General features: G+C 41.1%; 1 protein-coding gene and 2 long non-coding RNA genes across 3 annotated transcripts in view; 1 reads left to right on the forward strand and 2 right to left on the reverse strand.

The window, feature by feature from the left end:
• ddb1 (damage-specific DNA binding protein 1) overlaps positions 1-24,397 on the reverse strand; it is a 260,804-nt gene that overhangs the window by 217,339 nt on the left and 19,068 nt on the right. The gene's annotated exons all lie outside the window — the stretch shown is intronic.
• On the forward strand, positions 66-10,745 carry LOC117501324. The gene is made up of 3 exons (XR_004558010.1): positions 66-212; positions 8,546-8,554; positions 10,735-10,745. It is a non-coding gene; the product is annotated as an uncharacterized LOC117501324 (long non-coding RNA).
• On the reverse strand, positions 17,209-20,105 carry LOC117501334. Its single transcript, XR_004558014.1, has 3 exons — positions 20,095-20,105; positions 18,843-18,845; positions 17,209-17,295 (listed from the first exon to the last, which is right to left on the reverse strand). It is a non-coding gene; the product is annotated as an uncharacterized LOC117501334 (long non-coding RNA).

Raw genomic sequence — 24,397 nt, forward strand, 5'->3', positions numbered from 1 at the left:
AAAAAAAAAAAAAAAAAAAGCCAACTTTTTGCACAGCCAAACTGTCATTCTTCCATGTAAACTACACAAATTAACAACTTTTCACTTTTGTCTTGTTCCTGGGTTAAAACCACAATTTCCCATTTCTTCACAACCAATCAAAAGAGAAAAGAGTGGTCTTGACCTCCAAACTTTGGTTTTGTGGTCAGGACATTGAAGTTGCAAATTAACCAGTTTTCACATTCACCGAGCGGTCAGTACTAATTTCTGGAAAGGTTAAGTCCATTTGTCAGAGTTGTGGTCATCATATTTTTTCTTTTTGTGATCATGTCAAAAGGGTTCAAACATCATACAATGTTGATAAAGCAATTATATTTATGAAAACCTTCCTCATTTGTACAGATTGAGCAAGAACCTTCAAGAGAGGTTTGAAGAATCTCCTTTGTTCATGAATATTTCACTCTTTAATCAAAGAAAATTAAACAACCTAAACAACAGAGGGGAAAAGAGAGCAATGCACCTGCTATTCCTTATCCTGACATTCCAGTTCCATTGGACCAGTGCCACAGAGTGCTGAGCTTCCTGTACCTTCACCTCCAGAAAGAAAACTCCATCAGAAGAAGAAAGCACTGAATCCGATGATGGGGAGCACAGTGAAGTGGACTGTGACATTACAGATACAGTTTGTGAGAGGAATCCTTACTTTCCCAGTCAAGGAGATCTAAATGACCTCATCAGAGATCTTGGTTTGACAAAGTCAAATGCTGAGTGTTTGATCTCAAGGCTGAAGGAGTGGGACTTGTTGGATGAAAAGTGCGCAAGTAACAAGCCAAAGAAAACGTCACCAACTTTTCTCTAGCTTCTTTGCCAAGGAAGAGAGTTTGTGCTGCTGTTGTGACATTTCAGGACTGTTTCAATGCAATTGGAACTGCATGTAATCCAATGAGTGGAGACTCTTCATTGATAGAGAAGCCTGAAGGCTGTGCTGCTGCACACTGGGAACAAGTATCCATCACTTCCTTTGGCTCATTCAGTGCATCTCAAGGAGGATTACAGTGTCAAATATCTGCTGGAAGCTTTGACTATGATGAGTATGGATGGGAGGTCACTGGGGACTTCAAAATGGTGGCATTGTGGCAAAAATTCCATTAGCAATGCTAATGGAATTTTCGTTTTTGTGTTTGGGCAAAGCAAGGAGGCCTGGTATCATGATGGTGGCTGCACATCATGATGTCGGTCAGTCACCAGCAATGAACACTCCCAATGGGGCAGCTCAGTCTTGTTTGAACCCCTGTGTGATATCACAGTATTTGACCACTTCCAGGGACAGCGTGCCGTTATGCAACACAAACACAACATCACTTCACACAGATAAACAGTGTACTGTTTTGTTTTCAGTTGCAAAACACCGCAGCAGTCGCAAAAAGTGCAGTTTTTCAGTTCCAATAGAGAAGGGAAGACGAGGCAAATGGAAGATGTCGTGTGGGGTAAGTGTTAGCTTACACAGATAGAGGTCATGTCGCCAGCCAGAGTTGCTGCTGTTACTCGCTTCCACATGTTTGAGCTCCGGGTCATAAACAAACCACAACACGTACACTTTCCACCACATCATCAATTTTTCTCTACATTTTCACTTTTTTTGCATGTAATTTGCCCAAAAACTCAGAAAGTGCCATGTTTCTGATGGAGACACACAAGGGCTTGCCTGTCCCTGGATGTAGGCTTACTGCGTTGTATTTTACCCCTTTAGTGCCTGCCCTCAACGAGACTGCACTGCCCAACTGCCAAACCGTAACTTTGACACAACACTGTGGAAAGGATTTGGTATGAATTAAGCTGCAAAACAGAAATAAAGCGCAGTAGGTGGTCAAGCGAGGCAAAGTGAATGGGGTCCATGAGAGAGAGCGCACTTCTGTGAAGAAATCTGCCAAGTCCGGGAAATAAACCAGTGCTTTCTGATTATTTAACATTCTAAAAATTGTCACGGTTGAAAACACACTGCAGAAAGGATTTTGCAAGAATTGAAATTATTCATGAAATAAGGTGGTTATCAGTTTCTTTCCTTTCCAAAGCCTTGGTCTGGTGACCACCAAGGCACTCCTGCTTGTTTTTAAAAACGCATCATATACACTCAGTCTGTAGCAAGTCTTTGAACAAAACCAGAAGTTTGTATTTTTAAATGGTCCGGAACAGAAACACTTATTTGAAATAATAAAAATGGGAATAATAATTAATTTATTATTAATAATAATAATGTCAAGAAGAAAAATCAAAAGTCCATGAAAAGGGCCACGTCTGCCTGCTTTTGTGCAAGTACAATCATGTTTTCTTGATGTATGAAATGTATGATTCAAATTAATAACATATTGCCTTAATGGTGCCGACTATATATAAGTTGGCATTTAGTCGTTTTTAATAATTATAAATAATAGATTTTTTTAAAATCTACTTCTTCCACTTAATTTGGTTAATTTATGAACTTCTGAAGTGAACAATAATGTACACTGTGATCACCTGGGATAACCATGGATGCCTCAGCCTCCACATTCTCCTGTTTCCAGGGGCCCTTGTTGAACTCCTTCTCCCTGAGAGAAACTTCATAGGTCTTCACATGGCGTCCTTGTGGGTCCTACAACAAACATCTCATCAGGTTACATTTTTAAAAAAATTCTTTCTATGCAGGAAACATTTCATTTTACTTATGTGATAGTTGCTGCCAAACAAAGTTCCACTATTTGTTGTGATATTTAATTAGGATGACAACATTCGTTGGCAAGAATGCACACAACCACAATAAAGCCCCACACTGTTACCTCAGGTTATGCTTGCATCCATGTGCTTGTTTCTCTGAACAACTACCCCCACCCCCACCATATGCCTGGCGGGCCACCAGACTAACGAGAACCAATATAGAAATATTTTGTTAATAATGCCAATGAAAAATAGGTCAAATATCCATTAATTTGGATGCCCATAATCATCGCTGGATCAGGAGCATATTGATTCCAGTATTCTCTCACACAAACAATAATCTATGGAGCAAATGATGCTTGACAGCATCATAATCATCTTATTTTATCTTACCAGCAGTGACCTGACAGCAGCACAACATTCAGCAGCACAACTTCCATTGCAAACCATATCAGAGCCTTCAATAAAAAAGTGTCAGGCGTCAGAATCTGACATCTACACCACATTAAAAAAAAGGAAGAAAAAACAAGAGGGGGTTTAAAAAGGGGGGAGAGATTAGTTGGACACAAAGAAATAAAAGTCAGACATTAACCTCCACCTAAAATGTGTGAACTGCACACACTAAACCATTCACAGCCATTAAAACTTTTCAACAGGGGATAGCATATCCGCCATATTGTATTCTGGTTGTGCAGGGGATTGTTGGAAATGTGTGCCTGCTGTAGCTGCACAGACACACTCAGGAAGTCAACAAAAGGCTAAGAATGCCAGGGATTACTTCTGTGTCCACAGATTCTTCAATAAACCATCTCAGGGATAAAGAAGAACTTCCTAGTTTCTCCTAAGAATCCAATGCTTTGAAACAAGTGGATTCACAATATTTGGAAGGACTGGAATAAGCACCAGGGTTCTTGGAAGTTGATTCTCCAGTCAACTGTGAACCTGGTGAGATCCCAAAAAGCCCTGAACCAACTGAGGGTGGGAAAAGCTCCAGGATGTGTGGCATTGGAAGCTGAGGTCATCCAGGATGGTAGAGATACTGTTCTCCTGGCATTGCAAAAAAAATTTTGTTTCAATCTAGGAGACAGGTGTCATATCCCTTGAGATTGAAAGAGAGGTCTCGTTATCCCGATGTGGAAAGGGTGATCGTATGGATCGCAACAATATAGAGGCATCACACTGCTCTCTGTGCCAGGGAAGGCGGTTGCAAGATCATTCTCAATAGGATTCAGTTTCAACTACTTGCTGTTCAGCAACCAGAACAGTCTGGCGTCACCCCCAAGAAGTGAACTGTTGACCATATTTAACTCTGCGGGTACCCACTGAACACAAGCATGAGTATCAGCAGTGTTTCTTTACAGCCTCTGTTGATTTTGTGCAAAGCTTTGCTCCAGTTGATCAGACTGCTCTGTGGGACATCCTGAGAATTCGTGGGACCCCCAGAGAAGCTACTGGACATCAAAGCCAACTTATACACAGATGCTGTGAATGCTGTGTGGAGGAAGAGACTGAGTTTTTCCCCAATGAAAACGGTGTTTGTCAAGAGTGTGTTCTGGCTCCTATAATTCCAGTTCAACTCAATTTCAATTTATTTTAATTATATAGCACCAAATCACAACAAAGTTGCCTCAAGGCGCTTCACACAAGTAAGGTCTAACCTTACTAACCCCCAGAGCAAGAACACAGGCAACAGTGGTAAGAAAAAAAAAACTATCTCTGATGATAATGAGGAAGAAACCTCTTAGTATGTTACTAGGCTTTAAACTCATTGAGTGCCATTGACACTTAAACGCGTCTTTTCAGATAGTAACGCTCAGTGCCAAAGACGCGGTATCGCTAGCTTGTGTAAAAAAAATTAGAGTTGTAATCACAAGGGAACCCATTCTGTGGGTGGTAGCAGTGTGAGGTGTGGACCAGAGCGTGACTCGCTCTCCACCGTTGTGCGGACGTCTTACGGTTGTACCGCTCCTAATCCGACTGGTTTCCACCTGGCTGTCTGTCAAACTGTTATGCAGTTGCGCTGCTCCAGTCGTTCCGTCTTTTTCCTTGGAATGAAAAACGCCGAGCGCACGACACACACCTCACAGAAAGGCTGCTTACAAGCAAATGACGCAATCGACAGGCTCATGCACGTGATTCAATCCTCAGGTTTTGAAAAAAATAAAAAAAGGTCCGATACGCGGGAGCCAGAGGGAAAGGACAGACGGAGTCCCTCCCCTGACAGGTTTTTTTTTTTTGGTGCATTATACAATAGGATCACTTTTCATAATGTCTGAGATGTCACTGAAGCAAAAACAATTATAATCAAAGACATTTTCTCCTTGAAATGTTGCTTGTCACAAAAAGCCAATTTTCGCAGTTTTTTGTCAGAAATCATCATTTTTAGTGATACCCACCCATGTTCTGCAGACAATTACTAAAGAATGGAAAGAGGTACAAACAACCGTTTTTTTTTTTCTGATGATAAAGGAAAGTCTAAAGTTTCTTTTGGTATGTTTGTTGTTGACATGGACATAGAACTCAATTTTCTATGGGTATTGAAAAAAAACACTAAATGCTGAAAAATCCTGGCACTGGGATGTGCTGAATTTGAAAATGGTTGGCACTCAATGAGTTAATCTTTTAATTCATTTATTAGGAAATGGAGCAGGCCGTGGTCTTAACTTTATCTAGATTCTGGGTGTTTGGTGGCACTTGGGCTGGTGGCCAGTGATCACCTTGGTATTTCTTCTGTTTTTCTTGTTGCTTAATGCTGACAAATTGCACTATTTGTTGTCTTTCCTGATGCCTGATTTATTTATTGTGTGAAGCGCCTTGGGGCAACTTTTTTATGATTTGGCACTATATAAATAAAAAGCAATGAAATGAAAAAAATGAAACCTCAAGCAGACCAGACTCTGTTACCCTCTGCTTAAAGCCTACGTCCCGGGCTGATAATTCATACAAAGGAATTTATACATAAAATTCATTCATCAACAAAACTTCTCTTTTTCACTTAAACCAACAAACCCCAAGCAAGCCAAAGTGAATGCACCTGGTAGATGAAGCAAACAGTTGGAGCCTGGCAGCCATGCAGGAAGTGTATGTCGATAACCTGTAGCTCCTCCAGTCGGATGTGAAAGCTTTGAGTTCACGGTTGTCTCGGTCCAATGGAATGACCTTGAACAACCCATCATACAGGGCGTAAGCCAATCATGCGACATTCTGGGTCCACAATTCCAATAATACCCGTTTCTGATGGTCGCCCAATACGATCCTTCAAGAAAAAGAAAAAAGAAAGAAGAGCCCCATTAGGTCCACGATCCACGCTTATATGGATTTCAAATGCGGCTACGAGGAAGCAACCCAGTCTCTGCAGAGTTACACATTAAAGCTGGCCATACACTTCGCATCTCTGAAATGTAAATAAAAACAGAATACAATGATTTGCAAATCCTCTTCACCTATATTCAACTGAATACACCACAAAGACAGATATTTAATGTTCAAACTGATAAATTTTATGTTTTTCTGCAAATATTTGCTCATTTTGAAATGGATGCCTGCAACACGTTTCAAAAAGCTGGGACAGTTGCATGTTTACCACTGTGTTACATCACCTTTCCTTCTAACAACACTCAAGCGTTTGGGAACTGAGGACACTAATTGTTGAAGCTTGTAGGTGGAATTCTTTCCCATTCTTGCTTGATGTACGACTTCAGTTGTTCACAGTCCGGGGTCTCTGTTGTCGTATTTGTGCTTCATAATGCGCCACACATTTCAATGGGCGACAGTCTGGACTGCAGGCAGGCCAGTCTAGTACCCGCACTCTTTTACTACGAAGCCACGCTGTTGTAACACGTGCAGAATGTGGCTTGGCATTGTCTTGCTGAAATAAGCAGGGACGTCCCTGAAAAAGACGTTGCTTGGATGGCAGCATGTGTTGCTCCAAACCTGGATGTACCTTTCAGCATTGATGGTGCCATCACAGATGTGTAAGTTGTTCCATGCCATGGGCACTAACACACCCCCATACCATCACAGATGCTGGCTTTTGAACTTTGCGCTGGTAATAATCTGGATGGTCTTTTTCCTCTTTTGTCCAGAGGACACGATGTCCATGATTTCCAAAAACAATTTGAAATGTGGACTCATCAGACCACAGCACACTTTTCCACTTTGTGTCTGTCCATTTCAAATGAGCTCGGGTCCAGAGAAGGTGGCAGTGTTTCTGGATGTTGTTGATGTTTGGCTTTCAATTTGCATGGTTGAGTTTTAACTTGCACTTGTAGATGTAGTGACAAACTGTGTTAACTGATAATGGTTTTCTGAAGTGTTCCTGAGCCCACGCGGTAAGATTCTTTACACAGTGATGTTGGCTTTTAATGCTGTGCTGCCTGAGGGATCAAAGGTCATGGGCATTCAATGTTTGTTTTCAGCCTTTCCACTTAGGTGTAGAAAGTTCTCCAGATTCTCTGTCTTCTGATTATATTATGGACTGTAGATGATGGAATCCCTAAATTCCTTGCAACTGAATGTTGAGAAACATTGTTCTTAAACTGTTGGACTATTTTTTGACGTAGCTGTTCACAAAGTGGTGATCCTCGCCCCATCTTTGCTTGTGAACGGCTGAGCCTTTGGGGATGCTCCTTTTATACCCAATCATGACACTCACCTGTTTCCAATTAACCTGTTCACCTGTGGAATGTTGCAAACAGGTGTTCTTTGAGCATCCATTTCAAATTGAGCAAATATTTGCACAAAAACAATAAAGTTTATCAGTTTGAACATTAAATATCTTGTCTTTGTGGTGTATTCAATTGAATATACGTTGAAGAGGATTTGCAAATCATTGTATTCTGTTTTTATTTACATTTTACACAACGTCCCAACTTTATTGGAATTGGGGTTTGTAAAAGTTACAAAGGAGCAGCACAGACCCTATGAAGATCCAGCAAAAAGCATGTGCATTTTGCTGCCATTAGTTCTATGTTGCATCTGTGTGTGTTGCTGATAAACACATATGGAGGTTAAGATTTGCCCCCCTTTTTGCTTTCCATGTAATAACACTATATATAACACTAACGATTTTTCGCTCACATTGGATAAAATGCCCGTCCGATTGCAATGTATTTCCATTAAAAACCCTGAGCAACCTGGACGTGCACAGTAACAGAGGTACAAATTAAATTTCAGTGCCCCGACACTTGCCAATATGAGGAAAGTGGGACCGGAGTCATTTACCTGATTAAAAGCCCGACCGCTTATTTTTTCACACTGTACTCAGACTTGGACCTCCTGAAGCCTGACATGCACCTGTTAAATCAGACACAAAAGGCTGTGATTTGACACTTTCTGCTTTTACTCCTTCGTCTGCCATCATATTATAGTAGTTTATACAGTGCACACGCTGATTAAAAATGGATCACAAAGTCTGCAAATTTACAGCACCAAGTCATAAAAAAGGAAAATGTACAGCTTAGAAAGAAAAGCTTGTTGAGGATCAACAAGCTCCCTCAGCCCCAACCAGTCCCAGCAGAAGACTGCCCCTCCCTGAGCCTGGTTCTGCTGGAGGTTTCTTCCTGTTAAAAGGGAGTTTTTTCCTTCCCACTGTAGCCAAGTGCTTGCTCACAGGGGGTCGTTTGACCGTTGGGGTTTTACATCATTATTGTATGGCCTTGCCTTACAATATAAAGCGCCTTGGGGCAACTGTTTGTTGTGATTTGGCGCTATATAAAAAAAAAATTGATTGATTGATTGATTGATCAACAAGTCCAGAATAAAGTACGGAGAACTTTTAGCTTAACTATTTTTATATTTATTTTGACAGCACCTGTGCCTGGATCTGTTGCTGTATGTGGATAAATGATTTAAAAAAATGTTGAAAACATTAAAGGTTCATTCAGTTTAGGGTTGAGCTGGATACCCGTTTCAGACAAGTATCTGATACGGATAAAGCATTTTTAACGAGCTGAAGGAAACTCTTGATTGGGTAACTGACTGTCTTCACGCTCTGTGATTGGCCAGTCACACACAGTGCCCACCCCTCCCTACACAGACACATCTCTCTGCACCCAGACTCACACTCGCATACACAGGAACTGATCTCTCTCTCTGGGCTTGGCTTGATTCTACCTCACGTTGCTCTCTCAGCACTCCTTAGGTTTTCTTCAGTTTGCCTCTATTTGGCTTGTATGATATTTAAAGTTACTTGGTGAACTTGTTTCATAATGTACGCAGTGCATTTGACAAGACAGAGCTGAAAATGGCTCGTGTTGTGTTGGTCACCGCCTCCACTCCAGTCGTTTTTTTTGTTGTTTTTTTTTTATACTGTTTGTTTGCTCTTAGTTTGGCTGGTGATATAAAGTCAGTTGGAAAACTTTGCTCGCACTGAATGCGGTGCTTCTGAGAAGAATACAGTGAACAAGGCTGACAAATTATTTCCCTGTTTGCCATCACTGGATGTTTGCATGACTCACCAAGTTCACACAGATCATTAAAAAAAAAAAACAGTCTTAGAAAAAGTGCTCTCTCTGCCTCTCACTCAGTCACACACACGCACAGAGACCTTAATCAATATTGTTTAACTTTGTGTGGGAAAAAATGCCAAGAACGTTAGGTAGTAAAAATAAATAAATAATTGGAAAAAAAAAGTCTGTTTGATCATAAAATTAAAAAAGAAGTTGTGATGACTATGACAACTCTTGTTCATGCATACTTAGTAGTTATAATTACTTTGAATGTCAATTATGAGGCTGTTTTGTTATTCATTCATACACTTAAGAATATTCAATCAATCAACTTCAATCAACTTTTTTCTTGTATAGCGCCAAATCACAACAAACAGTTGCCCCAAGGCGCTCCACATTGCAAGGCAAGGCCATACAATAATTATGAAACACAGTCTACGTCTAAAGCAACATAACCAAGGGATGGTCCAGGGTCACCCGATCCAGCCCTAACTATAAGCCTTAGCGAAAAGGAAAGTTTTAAGCCTAATCTTAAAAGTAGAGAGGGTATCTGTCTCCCTGATCTGAATTGGGAGCTGGTTCCACAGGAGAGGAGCCTGAAAGCTGAAGGCTCTGCCTCCCATTCTACTCTTACAAACCCTAGGAACTACAAGTAAGCCCGCAGTCTGAGAGCGAAGCGCTCTAATGGGGTAATATGGTACTATGAGGTCCCTAAGATAAGATGGGACCTGATTATTCAAAACCTTATAAGTAAGAAGAAGAATTTTAAATTCTATTCTAGCATTAACAGGAAGCCAATGAAGGGAGGCCAACACGGGTGAGATATGCTCTCTCCTGCTAGTCCCCGTCAGTACTCTAGCTGCAGCATTCTGAACCAACTGAAGGCTTTTTAGGGAACTTTTAGGACAACCTGATAATAATGAATTACAATAGTCCAGCCTAGAGGAAACAAATGCATGAATTAGTTTTTCAGCATCACTCTGAGACAAGACCTTTCTGATTTTAGAGATATTGCGTAAATGCAAAAAGGCAGTCCTACATATTTGTTTAATATGCGCTTTGAATGACATATCCTGATCAAAAATAACTCCAAGATTTCTCACAGTATTACTAGAGATCAGGGAAATGCCATCCAGAGTAACGATCTGGTTAGACACCATGCTTCTAAGATTTGTGGGGCCAAGTACAATACTTCAGTTTTATCTGAGTTTAAAAGCAGGAAATTAGAGGTCATCCATGTCTTTATGTCTGTAAGACAATCCTGCAGTTTAGCTAATTGGTGCGTATCCTCTGGCTTCATGGATAGATAAAGCTGGGTATCATCTGCGTAACAATGAAAATTTAAGCAATACCGTCTAATAATACTGCCCAAGGGAAGCATGTATAAAGTGAATAAAATTGGTCCTAGCACAGAACCTTGTGGAACTCCATAATTAACTTTAGTCTGTGAAGAAGATTCCCCATTTACATGAACAAACTGTAATCTATTAGACAAATATGATTCAAACCACCGCAGCGCAATGCCTTTAATACCTATGACATGCTCTAATCTCTAATAAAATTTTATGGTCAACAGTATCAAAAGCAGCACTGAGGTCCAACAGAACAAGCACAGAGATAAGTCCACTGTCCGAAGCCATAAGAAGATCATTTGTAACCTTCACTAATGCTGTTTCTGTACTATGATGAATTCTAAAACCTGACTGAAACTCTTCAAATAGACCATTCCTCTGCAGGTGATCAGTTAGCTGTTTTACAACTACCCTCTCAAGAATCTTTGAGAGAAAAGGAAGGTTGGAGATTGGCCTATAATTAGCTAAGATAGCTGGGTCAAGTGATGGCTTTTTAAGTAATGGTTTAATTACTGCCACCTTAAAGGCCTGTGGTACATAACCAACTAACAAAGATAGATTGATCATATTTAAGATTGAAGCATTAAATAATGGTAGGACTTCCTTGAGCAGCCTGGCAGGAATGGGGTCTAATAAGCATGTTGATGGTTTGGATGAAGTAACTAATGAAAATAACTCAGACAGAACAATCGGAGAGAAAGAGTCTAACCAAATACCGGCATCACTGAAAGCAGCCAAAGATAACGATACATCTTTGGGATGGTTATGAGTAATTTTTTCTCTAATAGTCAAAATTTTGTTAGCAAAGAAAGTCATGAAGTCATTACTAGTTAAAGTTAATGGAATACTCAGCTCAATAGAGCTCTGACTCTTTGTCAGCCTGGCTACAGTGCTGAAAAGAAACCTGGGGTTGTTCTTATTTTCTTCAATTAGTGATGAGTAGAAAGATGTCCTAGCTTCACGAAGGGCTTTCTTATAGAGCAACAAACTCTTTTTCCAGGCTAAGTGAAGATCTTCTAAATTAGTGAGACGCCATTTCCTCTCCAACTTACGGGTTATCTGCTTTAAGCTACGAGTTTGTGAGTTATACCACGGAGTCAGACACTTCTGATTTAAAGCTCTCTTTTCAGAGGAGCTACAGCATCCAAAGTTGTCTACATGAGGATGTAAAACTATTGACAAGATACTCTAACTCCCTTACAGAGTTTAGGTAGCTACTCTGCTCTGTGTTGGTATATGACATTAGAGAACATAAAGAAGGAATCATATCCTTAAACCTAGTTACAGCGCTTTCTGAAAGACTTCTAGTGTAATGAAACTTATTCCCCACTGCAGGGTAGTCCATCAGGGTAAATGTAAATGTTATTAAAAAATGATCAGACAAAAGGGAGTTTTCAGGGAATACTGTTAAGTCTTCTATTTCCATACCATAAGTCAGAACAAGATCTAAAATATGATTAAAGTGGTGGGTGGACTCATTTACTTTTTGAGCAAAGCCGATAGAGTCTAATAATAGATTAAATGCAGTGTTGAGGCTGTCATTCTCAGCATCTGTGTGGATGTTAAAATCGCCCACTATAATTATCTTGTCTGAGCTAAGCACTAAGTCAGACAAAAGGTCTGAAAATTCACAGAGAAACTCACAGTAACGACCAGGTGGACGATAGATAATAACAAATAAAACTGTTTTTTGGGACTTCCAATTTGGATGGACAAGACTAAGAGACAAGCTTTCAAATGAATTAAAGCTCTGTCTAGGTTTTTGATTAATTAATAAGCTGGAATGGAAGATTGCTGCTAATCCTCCGCCCCGGCCTGTGCTACAAGCATTCTGACAGTTAGTGTGACTCGGGGGTGTTGACTCATTAAACTAACATATTCATCCTGCTGTAACCAAGTTTCTGTTAGGCAGAATAATCAATACGTTGATCAATTATTATATCATTTACCAACAGGGACTTAGAAGAAAGAGACCTAATGTTTAATAGACCACATTTAACTGTTTTAGTCTGTGGTGCAATTGAAGGTGCTATATTATTTTTTCTTTTTGAATTTTTATGCTTAAATAGATTTTGCTAGTTATTGGTGGTCTGGGAGCAGGCACCGTCTCTACGGGGATGGGGTAATAGGGGGATGGCAGGGGGAGAGAAGCTGCAGAGAGGTGTATAAGACCACAGCTCTGCCTCCTGGTCCCAACGCTAGACAGTCACAGTTTGGAGGATCCCAAAAAATTGGCCAGATTTCTAGAAATGAGAGCTGCTCCCTCTAAAGTGGGATGGATGCCGTCTCTCCTAACAAGACCAGGTTTTCCCCAGAAGCTTTGCCAATTATCAATGAAGCCCACCTTATTTTTTGGACACCACTCAGACAGCCAGCAATTCAAGGAGAACATGCGGCTAAACATGTCACTCCCGGTCTGATTGGGGAGGGGCCCAGAGAAAACAACAGAGTCCGACATTGTTTTTGCAAAGTTACACACCGATTCAATGTTAATTTTAGTGACCTCCGATTGGCGTAACCGAGTGTCATTACTGCCGACGTGAATTACAATCTTACCAAATTTACGCTTAGCCTTAGCCAGCAATTTCAAATGTCCTTCGATGTCGCCTGCTCTGGCCCCCGGAAGACAATTGACAATGGTTGCTGGTGTCGCTAACTTCACATTTCTCAAAACAGAGTCGCCAATAACCAGAGGTTGATCCTCGGCGAGTGTATCGTCGAGTGGGGAAAAAACGGTTAGAGATGTGAACGGGTTGACGGTGTACACGGGGCTTCTGTTTAGGGCTACGCTTCCTCCTCATATATTATATTCATGTCCTGAGTTCATAAAAAACTTGTTCCGTAAAATAGTTCCTTTACTATTGTGATCAAAATCATTGATTTGAATCTCAAATTTGAGGGTGCTCTGTAAATATTCACTCATACACTTAAGAATACTGACAATGGGCATCATGTATCAACGTGCGTACGGCGATATTTGAGCGTATATGGGGTGTACGCCAAAACAGCTGCGCTACTTGGCATTTATCAATGTGGTCGTTGGCGTACGCTGCGCTGAAAATATACACCAGGTCGAGAGGTGTAAATTATACACCAAAATGAACCAGCGCTGGAATCCACATAACAATGAAACTGATCAACATGATAAACAGTGCCATTATACAAATCAATGCATATGTTACATAAATAACACTTTCCTGATTATACTAATCAAATCAATTTTATTTATATAGCGCCAAATCACAACAAACAGTTGCCCCAAGGTGCTTTGTACTGTAAGGCAAAAGCCATACAATAATTACGGAAAAACCCCAACGGTCAAAACGACCCCCTGTGAGCAAGCACTTGGTGACAGTGGGAAGGAAAAACTCCCTTTTAACAGGAAGAAACCTCCAGCAGAACCAGGCTCAGGGAGGGGCAGTCTTCTGCTGGGACTGGTTGGGGCTGAGGGAGAGAACCAGGAAAAAGACATGCTGTGGAGGGGAGCAGAGATCAATCACTAATGATTAAATGCAGAGTGGTGCATACAGAGCAAAAAGAGAAAGAAACACTCAGTGCATCATGGAACCCCCCAGCAGTCTAAGTCTATAGCAGCATAACTAAGGGATGGTTCAGGGTCACCTGATCCAGCCCTAACTATAAGCTTTAGCAAAAAGGAAAGTTTTAAGCCTAATCTTAAAAGTAGAGAGGGTGTCTGTCTCCCTGATCTGAATTGGGAGCTGGTTCCACAGGAGAGGAGCCTGAAAGCTGAAGGCTCTGCCTCCCATTCTACTCTTACAAACCCTAGGAACTACAAGTAAGCCCGCAGTCTGAGAGCGAAGCGCTCTATTGGGGTGATATGGTACTATGAGGTCCCTAAGATAAGATGGGACCTGATTATTCAAAACCTTATAAGTAAGAAGAAGAATTTTAAATTCTATTCTAGAATTAACAGAAAGCCAATGAAGAGAGGCCAATATGGGTGAAATATGCTCTCTCCTTCTAGTCCCTGTCTCCTTCTAGTACTACATAATAATCAATACAAATCCCGCTTTTGTGGGATTGTTGGTCTCGAGCACGATTCGTGGCCACAGCGCTGACTGCAAGGAAAGCGCTGCTCGCCTTTTTCTCCAGAGCCTGGAGCCAGAGCAGCGCTGAGCTTAACTTTATGTGGTGTGATCATTTTAGACAATGAAATTGATAACAACTGTAGTGTTGTCATTCCCTTCGCCCGTGCTGCAATCAGGTTGTGTCGTCTCCATTCGTTTGTCACAATAAAATAAATACAGAAATACATTTAAAAAATAAAGAAATCTGACAGATTAGGCATGTCTTATTAATTGAGCGAGCAAATATCCACATGTCAAGAATTATTGACGTGAAAAGAGAATACAGTGGTCCCTCGCTATAACGCGGTTCATCTGTCGTGGCCTCGGAGTTTCGCGGAGTTTTAGTCCAATTTTGCATGCCTTTTTTTTTTTTTTTTTTTTTTTTTTTTTTTTTTTTTAAGTGTTCTGTGTGTCTGTTTATAAGAACCTTCTTGCCCAGAAGAAAAAAGAGCGCCAACAACTACTCATAACTGTGTTTGTCACTCGGAAACAGACACCTGCAGCGAGGTGTGAGAGGAAAAAGCCGCGGGGTCAGGACGGAGAGGCGCGATCTGTGAAATACTGGTCAGTCACTATTAATAATTTCTTATGTGTCCAACCTCGTACGTTGATCATTAAAATTAAATTTGTTAGTTCTAAAAGCCATCATAATTATTTATAGGAAAATGTTCTATTTTTATTTCTCAAACAAATGTTTGGGCCTGAAAACAGGTTGGTCTTATTTTTCTACTAAGGTTTGAACTTTGAGAGTGTTTACACACGAGAGAAAAGTGAGAAAATGTTCATGCCTGATTGAGAAAAGTTTATAAAGTGGTTTTACAGGTTTTTTTCAGCTTTAAAAAGTCTATAATAATTGTAAAAAAATAACGCTGACTACATCGCGGACTTCGCTTTTTGCAGACTATTTTTAGAACGTAGCTAACTCCCGCGATAAACGAGGGACCACTGTAACACTTTTTTGATTATACTACAAAACAATTGATGCGACGGCCGCTTTTGACGCTCTACTGGCACGCATCGTGATTGGTGGAGTTCTTTTTCTTTGCCGTCTTCCTGGCTTCCATGTCGTAAAATGAGGGTGTGTCTGAAGCGGAGTCTGAATATTTATGGGCGTGTTTATTATAATTACGATTGTTTTCACCCGCCGCATTTATCAAGGTCACGTCAGGCGTACACTGGAAATGGGCAGGTGCGTACTGCTTGATACATGTCACGGCAACTTTGGTGTACTTCAAATTTACACCGTAAATTTATGCCACAAGTGCGCAACTTTGATACATGAGGCCCATTCTGAGTTCATAAAAAACTTGTTCCGTAAAATAGTTCCTTTACTATTGTGATCAAAATCATTGATTTGAATCTCAAATTTGAGGGTGCTCTGTAAATATTCACTCATACACTTAAGAATACTGATATTCTGAGTTCATAAAAAACTTGTTCTATAAATAGTTCTCTTACTTTTGTGATCAAAATCATTTATTTGAATCTCAAATATGAGGCTGTTCTGTAAATAGTAAATATAGCACTTCTGATCAATCCTTATCAATTTGAGGCTTAAAATAATGTACCAATTTAAGCCCCACCCATTTTTCAGTTGAGCCACGCCCACTACTTCTGGTTTAGGCCCCGCCCATTCCCGAGTACACATACAGATACTTGAGATGGTTGAACACAGATACAGACAGCGGTGCACTCGCTCATCCCTAATTCAGTTGTTCAGCGCAGTTGGACTCAAAATGGCACCATGTTCTGAGTTGACACCACTCTCTCAATTAAGGCACACTAGTTAAAGGGTTTCAAAAAGGAATAGTCTGCAGCATCTGTTATGCTTAGTCATCACATTACGGGGTCACGTGACAGAATCCAATGGACACCAATCTTGTTTGGTCTTTACTCTGGAGAACAAGTGACCAAAACTATTTCATTTAATGAAATATTACCACTACATTAATCAATAATCTGATGTGAAATTTATGACAAATCACCATGCAAATCTGCCTTTGACCTGCTGTGGCAACCCCAAGTGAAACACAGGAGAAGCCCAAAGGACTTACTTTTACTGACTATGGTATTAATGTTAAGAGACAAGGTGTACACACACGCAAGCATGAGGACATTAGCGCCCACATGCCACATTCACAATACTAGGTCATCAACTCTAGCCCTGCCGGTCGTGGATATACAGCGAACTGCCATGCATCACGCTCTCTGCCAGTCCTTGAAACATCGCTCCCTGGAGACACTTTCATCGTCTGCCGGTCCGCTATATTCAGTGTTTGGGAGGCACCCACAGAACTAATGTAATAATCAATGAATGCCAAGGACTAGCTGAAGCCCGATCCTCATGCGTACGTCAGACACACTTCCGGGTGTAATGCTCGTTTTGCCTTGGTTATAACCCTGTCATGCTAGAGCCAGAAAGCCATACGAATGAAAATTCGACCTCCATTCAGGCAAAGTCGAGACACAATCGAAAACCTCCCACAGCATTCTGCATGCATTCCAAACAGTCGGGCAAATTCCTGTAGCCAGCCAAAATGTTTAGCACATCTTCGTAACATTTGAGATGTAGTCGAGGTGGAAAAAGCTAGAACGGCAGTCGAAGTGCATGCTGACCACAGCCAGACTGTGTTCTAAATATTCTTGCGGTGTCAAAACAGGATTCGGAACAGTCTGATCGCACTCAAGAGACATTCGCCATGGTCAGGCACATCAAATCCTGCCAGCATGTCCCGACTGCGCCACAGATGAGCCGTATGTGCACCTCCACTGGATCCCATTAGGGGTGCGCAAAGGAAATATTGTTATGTGTAATGTCTATGGCACGCATTCATCTTGTGAACTAGACCATGGGTTAAAGCAATAAATTTTCATCTGACTGAATTTTTTCCTGGCAAAAATCAATGCCAGCAATTCCATAAAATGCGGCACAATGGGGGCACACACTCTTTTTTCTCTCAGTAAATACAGTATACAAATCTATTCTAAATAGCCTCTAAGGAGAGAGAGAAAAAGCATTTAAAAAAAAACCAAAACCTGAACATTTTTAAAAGAACAAGTCAAATTTTGTGTATTCTGGTGAATTTTAAAGGGTATGAAGCCCTCTGAAACAAAAGTCATTTCAAACTGTGAAATAAAAACAGTATTGATTATGGGGGGTCTGGGGGATCTCCCCCAGAATATTTTTAAAAGCATACCGCAAGTTAAACTTCATCAAAGCCATTTAAAGATATCAATCGTGACTCACCTTTTTGTGGATTAAAGTTGCTAACCAGGACTCTTGGTGAGATCAAGAAACAAGGCTCGCCCGCCGTGTCCCACCAGTGTTTTTATTCGTTTCTCATGAACATGGTTTTTCTGAGGGGCAGCCAACTCTCACACCCAGACTGGATCATTAATATCTGTCACTTCGCCAGTTCATCAACTTTAGTTAAAAATAATATCCTCCCTTATGAGACGTGACTCGTTCTTTCACATGCGCGCGATGTCACGTGGGCTTGTGTATAATAAAAATGTTATTGTGCTGTTTTGCACCTGTGTTAAAGTAACCCTGAGAATGTATTTGTTATTTAATTTTGTTTTAGCACTCTGGGGTCAGTCTGAACTGGGAGCGAAGAGCTGGATGTACTTATTATTACACTGATAGCACGACTTTGTTTTCGTAGCCACTAACGACTGGGAGTGAAGCATGCTGGGATCATTCTGAACTGGGAGTGAAGAACTGCTTTTATTATATCTTTGAAATAACTTTCAGATGCCTGTTGATTAAAGAAATTATGTGCGCCAGGGAGGTTGAGTTGGCCACTCACCCTCCCTTCGCGGACACACTAGAAAAGAGGGAGTAGAACCATGCTTCAACAGAGTCTGCTGCGGGTTAACGTACGAACGCCCAGCCGGTTGACAGGCGCACTCTGCTGAAGGTGTTGGCTCTCCACCTTAAAGGCGTCACGGTAAGAGAGAAAAATGCGCTGCAACCACTTGTGTTTGATGTAACTGCTTTTGTGGGGAATAAATATACGCCTTTTTATTCTAGCAAAATGCAGTCTGTGTGATCATTTCTGTGTGCCGATCTGACCGAACCTTGTGTTTCAAAACAGCTTGTCACGTGGGCACACTGACAAGCTGAAGTTACAGCCCTTCATGTAAAAAAAGGAAAGAAAAAAAATATATCCTTCATGTGTGGTTTTGTGGAACTTCAATGATTTTTTCCAAGTGACTGGTTCTCTGCTGCATGGCCTCCCCGAACTCCTCCCAGACCCGAGTTTTTGCCTCTGCGGCCGCACGGGCTGCAGCATGCTTGGCCTGCAGGTACCTGTCAGCTGCCTCTGGGGTCCCACCTACCAACAAAGATAAGTAGGACTCCTTCAGCTTGACGGCATCCCTTACTTCCGGTGTCCACCACCGGGTTCGGGGATTGCCGCCGCGACAGGCACCAGAGACCTTGCGACCACAGCTACGAGCGGCCGCATCGACAATGGAGGTGGAGAACATGGTCCACTCGGACTCCATGTCTCCAACCTCCCAAGGGATCTGGGAGAAGCTCTCCCGGAGGTGGAAGTTGAAGACCTCGCTGACAGAAGGTTCCGCCAGTCGTTCCCAGCAGACCATCACGATACGGCCTGCCAGGTCTGACCGACTTCCTCCCCTCCCAGCAGATCCAACTCACCACCAGGTAGTGATTGGTCGACAGCTCTGCCCCTCTCTTCACTCGAGTGTCCGAGACACGTGGCCGAAGGTCAGATGATACAACTACAAAGTTGATCATCGACCTCCGGCTCAGGGTGTCCTGGTGCCACGTGCACTTATGGACACCCTTGTGCTCGAACATGGTGTTCGTGATGGACAAACTGTGACTAGCACAGAAGTCCAACAACTGAACACCACTCGGGTTCAGATCGGGGAGGCCGTGCTTCCCCATCACCCCCCTCCAGGTCTCACTGTCGCCGCCCACGTGGGCGTTGAAATCCCCCAGGAGAACAATGGAGTCCCCAGTCAGAGCGCTATCTAGTACCCCTCCCAAAGACTCCAGGAAGGTCGGGTACTTTGCACTGCCGCTCGGCCCATAGGCCGAGACAACGGTGAGGGACCTGTCCCCGACCCGAAGGCGTAGGGACGCGACCCTCTCATTCACCGGAGTGAACTCCAACACATGGCAACTGAGCTGGGGAGCAATAAGCAATGCGACACCAGCTCTCTGCCTCTCACCGTGGGCAACACCAGAAAAATGAAGCGCCCAGCCCCTCTCCAGGAGTTGGGTACCAGAGCCCAAGCTGTGCGTGGAGGTGAGCCCGACTATCTCTAGTCAGTATCTCTCAACCTCCCGCACAAGCTCGGGCTCCTTCCCCCCCAGCGAGGTGACATTCCATGTCCCAACAGGGGCTGTGAGCATGGACCGGGCCACCGGGCCACCCGCCCTCGACTGCCACCCAATCCTCTCTGCACCCGACCCCCATGGCCCCCTCTGCAGGTGGTGAACCCATAGGAGGGCGGGCCCACGTCGCTCTTTCGGGCTGAGCCCGGCCGGGCCCCATGTACTAAGGCCCGACCAACAGGACCATGGCTTATGGCAAGCAGTGAACAGTGCGGGGAGGAGTGAAAATTCACACGGTCCCTTCCTCCGCAGTGCAGTGCTATCCACGCTGACATTCCTGCTACTTTGATTAGCGCAGAATGGAATGTTGCTCTGACCGTGACAGTGTCATATTTCGGCCCCAAAACACGCATGACACAACGTGCGCGCACATATGTGTGGTTAAATTTTCCAAATGATGGAAATCCATCATGGTGATGGAGAACTTTAACCCATGAACATTGTGTAATCAAACCAAAAGCACTGTATGTCACTGCGAGTTGATGCATCTCAGAGACGTGGAGCAGTGCGTAGAGCTGAACGGGGCCTCATATCCATAATAAACGTATATTGCAGACACATTATCACTCCTTCCCATAGGTCAGATAATGTATGTAAAATATTATGGTCATCATAGCTGTAACACCACATGCAGATGTGCCGCAATGCCACAACACAACTTAACGACGTGTCACAGCTATAATACACATATTATGACATGTACATCATCGAACTCTTTAGGGGTAATAACGGTCCAACTGTATTGCCAAGCCATTACAATATAAATAAAATAGAAGGTCACCTTTGGAACAGCTCAACAGCCAGGTAGCAGCCTGTGATAAAATCCCTGTCATCCTGGGAGCATGGTTACGTCAGTCAAGTGCCGACAGCACATGCCTCTTCCATGTTGCTCGTGCCTGAGCCTGTCTGGACGGCGGAGCATCCCGCTGTCTGCTCAACAGCTGATTTCCTGGAGAGTGGGGAGGGGGGGGGGGGTGCAGCCACTGTGTAATGCTTTAATGTCAGGACCTGCCTTACCTCTCCTCTGGATTTCGTATTATATCCAATATATGGGTTGATGTATGTAAGCCAGAGTCCCCCAATCATGGGTGTACTACGATGTGCCGCGGAATGGTGGCTATTACTGGGATTAACGGTTCAGAGTGTGCATGTCAGTGATCTCATGACTGTAATAATCTGATCACACACAATCACATGAACTATAGCATTGCGATAGTCAGGGGACCGTGGTTTACATGTAATCAGTTCATGGGATGGATGTCATTCGAATTCCAGCAGTGAGACATGACAGGTTTTCAGCAGATAGCAAACTACAGCACTCATTCTGCCATATCTTTAACCTTTCTTGGCTTCCATCCAGACCTCAGGTGGCACTCAAACTGCACCAGTATGACAGTCAATGTGCATTATTCTTATTCTTACTGCAATCTGGGGTCAATGAAAATAAAATGTATTTAATTTGCGGTGACTTCAATATAAATCTTTTAAACGTATCAAATCATACAAGTAGCTCTGACTTCTTGGATTTAATGTATAGTAAAGGCCTTTATCCAACTATTACCATGCCAAGTCGTGTAACTTCAAGTTGTGCCACACTGATAGATAATATTTTTATAAATGTCCAAGGAAACACTTAAAAGTGGTCTTTTGAGAAATGACATCACAGATCACTTACCAGTATTTGTAACACATTCATGTGAACTAAAAATAAACAGAGAAGTATACTAAAGTGGTTAGAGTTAGATCTGAAGAAAGAGTAAACAAATTTAAGAATGACCTTTTAAAAGGAACGCTGGGACAGTGTGTATAATACTAATGATGTAAATAATGCCTATCAGTTATTTTTACAAAAGTATTTATGGTTATATAATCAATATTGCCCCCTGAAAACTTGCAAGTTAAAACAAGATGTAATGATAAACCTTGGATATCAAAGGTATATTAAAATCCTGCAAAAAAAAAAAAAATGAATAAGCTTTATCGGACATTAAACACTGAAAAGCGATATAAGGCCTATAAAAACAAACTGACTTCTATAATCAGGCATGCAAAAAAAAAAAAAAAAAAAAAAAGAGTATTATACAAATTTGTTAATGAAAAACAAAAATAATATTAAAGGAATGTGGAAAGTGTTAAGGGATGTAATTGGCACTAAAAGGAGCTTTAGTTTGCCATCGTATTTAACAAATGAACAGAATGTTGAAAAAAGTGCATTACAAATGGCTGATGAATTTAATTCATTTTTGTTAATGTTGGCCCAAATTTAGCTAAAACTTTTCTTTTGCAAAATAAAGACAGTTGGAAAGGGGAAAGCAAAGTCATGCAATCTTTTTATCTTGGTGAAATGAGTGAGAATGATATTACTACTGTGTTTAAATTAAAAAGTAAATATTCCTGTGATAGTGACGGGTTAGATATTTTTAATCATTAAAGAGACAATTCATTGCATTAGTAGCCCGTTAAAATTGATATTTAATTTGTCTTTTAACACTGGTGTATTTCCGGATAAAATGAAGGTAGCTAAGATTTTACCACTTTTCAAATCTGGTGATAGGCACAGTCTTACTAACTATAGGCCAATATCTTTACTTTCTCAATTTTCCAAAACTTTGGAAAAACGTTTTGCTAAAAAAATTGATTATTTTTTTGAAAAACATTCTTTATTTTATGACAATCAGTTCGGCTTCAGAAGCAACCGTTGAACAACTATGGCATTAATGAAAATCACAGAGGACATTACTACTGAACTTCAGAATAAAAATCATACAGTAGGAGTTGTCATTGACCTTAAAAAGGCTTTTGATACTCTTGATCATAAAATTTTGTTAGCTAAGCTACAGTCATATGGAATTAGAGGTTTTGGATTAAATTGGATTACTAGTTATTTAGAAAATAGAAAACAATATGTAGAATATGTAGGCCAGAGATCTATATTAAACACAATTTCTTGTGGGGTCACCCAAGATTCCATATTGGGGCCAAAACTCTTTAATATATATATATTAATGACCTCTGTGATGTATCCAAGGTATTACATTTTGTCACCCAAGATTCCGTATTGGGGCCAAAACTCTTTAATATATATATTAATGACCTCTGTGATGTATCCAAGGTATTACATTTTGTCCTTTTCGCTGATGACACTAATTTCTTTGTGTCTGGGAATAATTTAAAAACAATTCAGAAGACTGCTGAAGATGAAATGATATTACTTCAGAAATGGTTTACTAAAAATAAATTGTCACTGAATCTGAGTAAGACAAAATATACGCTGTTTACAAATCATAAATGCATTTAATGGCATTGATACTGAGAGAGTGTCTCAATTTAAATTTCTTGGAGTACTCATTGATGAAAACTTGAAATGGAAGTTGCACATAGCAGACGTAAAAAAAAAAAAAAAAAAAAACTGTAAAAATATTGCTGTTTTGAGCAAGGTCAAGTATATGTTAAATTACAAGGCGACGAGACTCCTTTATTGTTCTCTGATTTTGCCATACCTGATGTATTGTTTGGAGGTATGGGGCAATACATATGTCACTAATAATTAATTAATAGAGCTGATTAATAGAAAGAATAGGATAATTAATAGAGCTATTCCGACAGCACATACAACAGAACTGTTTCTGAGGTCACAACTATTAAAACTGAAGGACTTGGTTGTTTTAAAAACATTATTAGTTCTTCATAAAGCCAAACGTTTTCTGTTACCACGTAGTCTGCAAACACTTTTCACTGTAAATAGTGAGACAAGCCGGAGAAGATATGATTTTAAAACCCCTTTTGCTAGAACTACACTGAAGCAAATGTGTGTTTCAGTGGCGGGCGTGAAACAATGGAACTCTATGGAAAATCATTTAAAATGTTGTTCAAATGTCTTTCTATTTAAATGCCTGTATAAACAGAAAATATTAAAATTGTATGAAAAGCCAAATGAATAAAGCTAAAAAAGAAAAAGGAAAAAATGCTTATTGTTATGTGTTCTTATAATGGAACACAAGGTGAGACCGTCTAAACTTGTGTTGAAATAAGAATGGGGTAGGAGATAAGATGTTTTTCTTCATCCTACTCCTGTTCTTTTTACATGGAACGTGTTATTTTGTACTCTGTAAAGTGCAATTTTCTTTTTTTATTCATTACCATGGGAAAAAAAAAAAGAACAAAAACAAATGAAATGAAATCTGACAGGAGCCTAGGCATTCATACTGTGTTCAAACTACATTTGGACTGCATTCGTGGGCATGCACACGGACTGTGCACGACTCAGTCGAGGCAGGATCTGCCCACATTCTAAGTATTTGACCAGCATTCGTACAAAGCTGTCGGAATGTCTGTCCCTCCCGACTGCATCTCGAAGTTTGGCTTTTTCCCCCCCAGTCTGGCTGATTCATCTTGATTCCTGCTTATTCTTGCTAAGTGTGATGGGGCCCTTACACGAGTCTTTTACTCAATTGGGCAGCATAATCT

Source organism: Thalassophryne amazonica, chromosome 2 (genome assembly GCF_902500255.1).
Source record: "Thalassophryne amazonica chromosome 2, fThaAma1.1, whole genome shotgun sequence".
Classification (NCBI taxonomy): domain Eukaryota; kingdom Metazoa; phylum Chordata; class Actinopteri; order Batrachoidiformes; family Batrachoididae; genus Thalassophryne; species Thalassophryne amazonica.